Source organism: Rutidosis leptorrhynchoides, chromosome 2 (assembly GCF_046630445.1).
Source record: "Rutidosis leptorrhynchoides isolate AG116_Rl617_1_P2 chromosome 2, CSIRO_AGI_Rlap_v1, whole genome shotgun sequence".
NCBI lineage: Eukaryota > Viridiplantae > Streptophyta > Magnoliopsida > Asterales > Asteraceae > Rutidosis > Rutidosis leptorrhynchoides.
In genome coordinates this window covers 207,408,233-207,415,021 of record NC_092334.1, presented here as the reverse complement: position 1 = coordinate 207,415,021, position 6,789 = coordinate 207,408,233, and the positions used below count along the sequence as shown (strand labels likewise).

General features: G+C 32.3%; 1 non-coding gene across 1 annotated transcript; it reads left to right on the top strand.

Annotated features, from left to right (window-relative positions):
* Window positions 1–1,406: 1,406 nt before the first annotated feature.
* On the top strand, window positions 1,407–1,513 carry LOC139895039 (small nucleolar RNA R71). Its single transcript, XR_011775510.1, has one exon. It is a non-coding gene; the product is annotated as a small nucleolar RNA R71 (small nucleolar RNA).
* The last annotated feature ends 5,276 nt before the right edge of the window (window positions 1,514–6,789 follow it).

Genomic DNA, 6,789 nt, shown 5'->3' with positions numbered 1-6,789 from the left:
CTAAGAATGGTCGACCTAAAATTAGAGGAATGTTTGGGTCCTCTTCTATGTCAATGACAATGAATTCGACTAGAAAGGTTAAATTACCTACTTGAACGGGTAGGTTGTCAGCAATTCCAACTGGGTGCTTAATGGTTTGATCAAGGAGTCGAACACTCATATCCGTTGGACTTAACTCACCTACTCCTAATCTCTTATATAATGAAAGAGGCATAACACTCACACTTGCACCTAAATCTGCTACTGCATCATACATGACACAGTCACTTAGTAGACAAGGAACAATAAATTCACCCGGATTACCTACCCTAGGTGGAGGTTTTGGTGGAACTATCTTCACCGGGTTTACTTCTACAGTTTTTGTTTCTTGCACTTTCTTATTCTTCTTCTTCTTCTTTTTTCCAAAGGTATCACAAACTTTATTACATATCACTTGCTCATACTCAACTCCTTTTCTTGGAAACGGGATGGGTGTTTTGTATGGTGCCACCACTGGCTTTACATACTCGGGTGGTGGTGGTGTTGTAACTTCTTCATTGTTACTCACATCTAAAACTTTCCCATCTACTGGTGTTAGTTTTTCAGAATTTGTTGATACCATGTTAACATTTTCATTCCGAGGATTTACTTCATTATTACTAGGTAGCTTTCCTTGTTCCCTTTCACTCATCAATCTAACAAGAGTACCTACTTGTTTTTCTAGATTCAAAATGAAAGCTTGTTGAGTTCTAAATGACTGATCAAACCTCTCATTCATTTGGGTTTGAGTTTCAATAAATTGTGTTTGAGATTCAACTAGCTTAAATACCACTTCTTCCAGATTTGACTTTTTCTCTTCGGTTTGTTGTGGTGGTTTATACAAGCCAGGTCTTTGTTGATTGAAAGTGTTGTTTTGAGTTGATTGGTTATTCAGACCTTGTTGGTTGTATGAGTTATTATTGGGTCCATTTGGATTGTAAAGAATGTTTTGATTTCGATTAAAGTTTGGCCTTGGCGGTTGATAATTATTTCCCGGCCTTTGGTTTATGTAGGAAACATTCTCTCGTTGTTCCATCGTTTGCTCAACATTACAATCTTTCGTTAAGTGTGGTCCACCGCATTGCTCATAACTGATTCGTATTCCGTGAATATATTTAGTCATCTTTTCCATTCGTCTCTCAAAAGCATCTATTTTTGCGGAAACAGAATCAAAGTTATGGCTAGAATCATCTCTAGCCGCTTTAGATGAATGAAAAATATCTTTTTCCTGATGCCACTCATGAGAGTGGGATGCTGTGTTATCAATGATCTTGTGAGCTTCGGTTGCGGTTTTCTTCATAACGGAACCACCAGCTGCTGTGTCGATATCTTTTCGTGTGGCGATGTCGACGTCTTTATAGAAAATTTGCACTATTTGAAAAGTATCTAAACCGTGTTGAGGACATCCTCTCAACATCCTTCCGAATCTTGTCCATGCCTCATATAACGTTTCATTTGGCTTTTTCACGAACGTGGCAATTTCTCTTTGAAGTCTCACGGCTTTAGATGCCGGAAAGAATCTTTGAAGAAATTTCTCAACTAAAATATCCCATGAGTCAATCGTTCCTTCAGGTAACGATTCTAACCAATCTTTGGCTTCTCCTTTTAAAGTCCATGGGAACAACATAAGATAAATAGTTTCATCATCAACTTCTCGGATTTTAAATAGATTACAAATCTTATTAAAAGTTCGAAGATGTTCGTTTGGATCTTCTTTTGTTGTACTACCAAATTGGCACTGATTGGTGATCATGTGTAGGATTTGTCCTTTGATTTCAAAATCTGATGCTCTAACATCTGGCTGATTAATGGCGTGACCTTGGCCCGTGCGTGTGGCTCTCATTCGGTCTTCCATACTTTGAGGTTCCGTTAATTCCATAATTGAATTTGTTGAATCCGAATCACTAGAAGATTCTGATTTAACTATTTGTGGTTCAGGAGGAATGATTAGTGGTTCAGGATCTTGGAATTGTCCTTGAATATCCTCCGGATTCTCAGTTGTGAAGTCGGGTACAAAAAATGGATTATCGAAAATCTGAGTTGGAGAACTTGTTCGACTAGATGATGATTCTAAAGAAAAATCAACGGCAACAATATAGGCTAGATGCCTTGATCGAGTTACAGGTGGTGAACGTATGAAAGGTGGCGAACGTTTTGCTCGGTGCATTCACTGAATATCCTATTAGTTATAAAAATAAAAATTATATAAGTTATCAAATTAATAGACTTTTATGATTTTGCCCACGTTTCGAATAGTCAATAGATGCAGCAGGTAGCCAGGACCCTTTAAATCGGAAGCCCACAACTCGCCATTAACAAATCCAACTATTACTACGAACCAGAAAATTTGGATGTCTATCAATTTAATCGCTTAAAATAATTTTTCGTTTGAAATTTTAGAGAAGAAATAGAAAATTCTATGTCCAAAAAACTAGAGCGTCGAGAAATAAGAAAGAAAAAGATTGCGTCGAAAAACGTCGAAAAAATAAAAGGTCGAAAAATAAAAATAAAAAAGTAGCGCGTCGAAACTTAAAAGGGATTCTAAACGAAAAATGGCAATTACTTAAAATGATACTAAAATTTTAACACGGCGTTGCAAAATTTTAAGCCACCTAAATCTTAGTCTAAAGAAAAAGCACTTAAGGGATTTTACGGGAAAGCCTAAAAATCTAAAAGTATAAAAATAACTATGGCAAAACTAAACTTAATACTAAAAGTTGTAACTAGAGTCTAAAAATCTAAAGGTAATAAAACTTAAAATAAATATATTTTTTTTTAATTTTATAGACAAAATCTTAAATATATATATATATATATATATATATATATATATATATATATATATATATATATATATATATATATATATATATATATATATATATATATATATATATATATATATATATATATATATATATATATATATATATATTTTATTTTTTATTTTTTTTTTAAATTTTTTTTAAAAATAAAATTTTATTTTTAAATTTTATTTTTAATTTTATTTTTAAATTTTTTTTAACGATTTTAAAATTTCTTTTTTTAAGGATTTTAAAATTTCTTTTTCTTTTTAAAAATTTGTTTCTTTTTTTTCACAAAATTAATAATTTTTTTTTATTATTTTTTTAAAAAACTTTTTTGAACTCATTTACTATTCATGAATAGTAAATGAAACGAAATTAATTAATTTACTATTCACATGAAAGCGACATGATAGAAATTATTAATTATAAGTTACATAATATACCCCTGAAGTATTTAATAAATACGACTTTTTAAAACTTTACGATTAAAATTTGATTCAAAATTATTATTATATTATTATATTTTATTTCAATATTATTATATTATTATATTTTATTTCAATATTATTATATTTATTAAATTATTATATTTAAATTAATATATCTTTAATCAATCAAAAACTAAAAAAAACTTAAATACCCCGTGAAGACACAAAAAGTGTCCCCGGCAGTGGCGCCAAAAACTTGATGTGTTCTAGAGGGTGTGTATGAAACGACTATCAGTTTTATATTTATTTACTACAGGAAATCACCTAAATTAAACTAAAACACAAAAGGCAAGTATACCTATCGTGTAATAATATAGCTAAGGTAAAGTCCGGGAGGTCGATCTGTGGATACTATTATAGGGTATCTTACTAGGTCAAATTAGTTAATTAAGTAGTTAAACTAGATATAGTAATTATAGGTAACTTTGGGGGTATTTACCGTTTAATGACCGGTTTATCGATTTTATATTTTAAGCGTACAGATAAATGACGATAATTAAAGTGCGTAAAATAAATAACAATATTAAAATGACAATAAATAAAATTGCGAGTAAATGAAAGTACGATGAGAAATACAATAAAAGAATTACGCTTATTTAAACTTCCGTAATCATGATGTTTGACGTTTTTATTTTAATTTATTATGCTGGGTTAATTGTCCTTTGTCCTGAATTTATTTGATACCTATCTGGTTTTTGCCCATAATAGTTCATCGGTCATAATTATAAAATGATCGTCAAATTAACCTTATACCCGAAGTCAAATATTCCAACTAATTGGGGATTTGAACTGTAACAAGGTCTTAATACTTTGTTAATAATTACACCAGGTTATCGACTGTGTGTAATCCAAGGTCTTAATACTTTGTTAACAATTACACCAATTACCCTTGTATGTAATCCACCCCTGTTTTAATTAGTCTATGATTTTTAATTTACCCACTTGGCCAGAATTAATAATAAATTACCCAACCCAATTGATTAATTAAATGATTGTAAAAGATGTCGTATAAACGTCACTAAATAGGACATGCATAATCATTTAATAATTATTAGATTAACTAATTTGAAGATAGGTTCGACAGACTCCAAAGAGTTGTCATTCGATTAGACAATACCCCCCATCTATTAATGGTCCATGGTCTAATGTCCACAAGTGTCGGTCTTTTGTCCATACCCTAATTATATTACAAAATTCAATAACCCAATCTTTAATATTTAGTCCAACATCATGATTACTTCGGCTCAAATAAGCATAATAATAACTTAGTTACGAGACATTAATTTAAAAAGGAAGAACATAGCTTACAGTGGTGAATAATCGCGTAGCGTTACACGGACAGAGTTCCGACTTTAAAACCCGTAAAACATTTCTTACAATAACTCAATTATTATTAAACTTAAATTAAAATTATAATTATAAATATATATAAATTACATATATAGAGAAAGAAGATTGAAAAAAGGTGTGTCTTTCTTCATTCTCCGTATCTCGTTTTATAGGAAAATGTTGATTTGAAATTTTCACTTATGAGCCCTTAACTATGCTCAATTAACAACTTTTTATTATTTATTATTATTCTTATTATGAATTATTTAAATATTATATTATATTCTTGTGCATAGTTGACTTGTACTTTCAGCTCCGTTGCGTCGAGCGTTGAAAGTTGGTTCATGTCTCGGTTCCGGATTTTCGAACGCCTTTTCGTATAATTTAATATTTTGTACTTTGCGTTTTGCGGCTTGTACATTTGTAATTTTTAGATGTTTCTCATCAATATATTGAACCACTTGGATTGTACTTTGTACTTTTTAGCTTTTTGGTCATTTGCGTCTTCAAATCGTCGAATCTTCCTTTTGTCTTCACCTTTTATTATTTAAACGAATATCACTTGTTAATAGAACAATTGCAACTAAAATCTTGTCTTTCTTGAGGGATAATGCTATGAAATATGTGTTCGTTTTTAGCATTATCACTGCTGCTTTGATGATGATTTCTTGCCATGCTTGGAGTCTTCATGCATTACTTACCAATTCATTTAAAAACATTTAATGCTCTGAATACAATGTAATCTATTTATCTTCCGCTGCAAAACTCAATAAAACGTCTCATATAGAGTCATTCTCGTTTATACAACTGTGATTTGATATAATTAGTCACAAATACCCCAGGCCCTATTTGGGGGTGTGACAACCGGTCTCGTAACTTTTGAAGACTCATCACCCTTTTTCTTACCCGATTCATCATTATCCGTACCCCCGGTTGAGTTGACCTTTTCTTTACTCTTCTCCTTACTAACCTCAGTTTCCTCTTCCATAAAACTTGGTAGTGGTTCATGGGTTATAAAGGGTTGTGGATGGGGATCTTCAATCCCTTTTGTGGTTAAACCGCTTCGAGTGGTTATGGCGTTGACATTTTCGTTTCGATTTGGGTAGTTAGGGTTTTGGTTGGTGTCGTCGATAGGAATTGCTTTTGTGTTGTTATTTTGTTGATTTTAGTTGTGTTGACGATTATTGTTGTAATTGTTGATCGAGTTAACTTGAGTGTTTGAAGGTAAAGTTCCTTGTGGTCTTTCGACAACTTGATTTGAAAGTCTTCCAACGGCACTTTCAAGGTTTTGAAATGAGACTTGTTGGTTTCGTATTTGTTGCTTCAAGAGCTCGTTCTCTTTCATTAGGAAAGCTTCGGTTGATTCTACCTTCTTGATGTAGTTTTGCATGATTTCTTCTAAAGTCTTCGAAGGTTGGGATTGTTGAATGTTTTGTTGAGGTTGTTGATTGTAACCTTTGTTTTTTTGTGGTTGACTATAACCTTGGTTGTTTTGATAATTCGAATTGGCTTGGTTGTTATAAGGTTGATGGTTGTAAGGTTGTTGGTTTTGATATTGAAAGTTTTTGTTCTGGTTTTGGTTGTAATTGTTGTTGTAACCTTGGTTTCAGTTTTGGTTGGTGAATTCGGGTGGTGTACTGGTTTGGTTGTTGAATGACAATTGCTTTTGATTAGGATTGTAGTAGCCTTGGTTTGATGTTCCTCCCCGTTGATAGTTTTGATTACTCACGTAGTTCACATGAGCATCTGAATTTATGGGAATGTCATCTAGATCAACATAATTGCATTGAGTAATTTGAGGACAATTCTTTGTGAGATGTGGACCCTCGCATCGTTGACAACCTACTTGCATTGCGACTATCGTTTGTTGAATCTTTTTCAACTCTTTCCCATACATTTGAAATTGATTGTTTAAACTTGCAAGCGTCACTTGTCCATTATCACTCTCGATTTGTACTACACTTTTCCTTGTCAAATCTCGCGGTGAAGGTGCCCATTCGTATGTGTTAACTGAGATGTCTTCCAATAATATTTCAGCCGCATTTGGTGATTTATACATAAATACCCCGCCGGATGAAGAATTAAGATATTGCTTCATCAAAGCATTATAACCCCGGTAGAATGTGTTGATGTACTCCTTTTTCCTC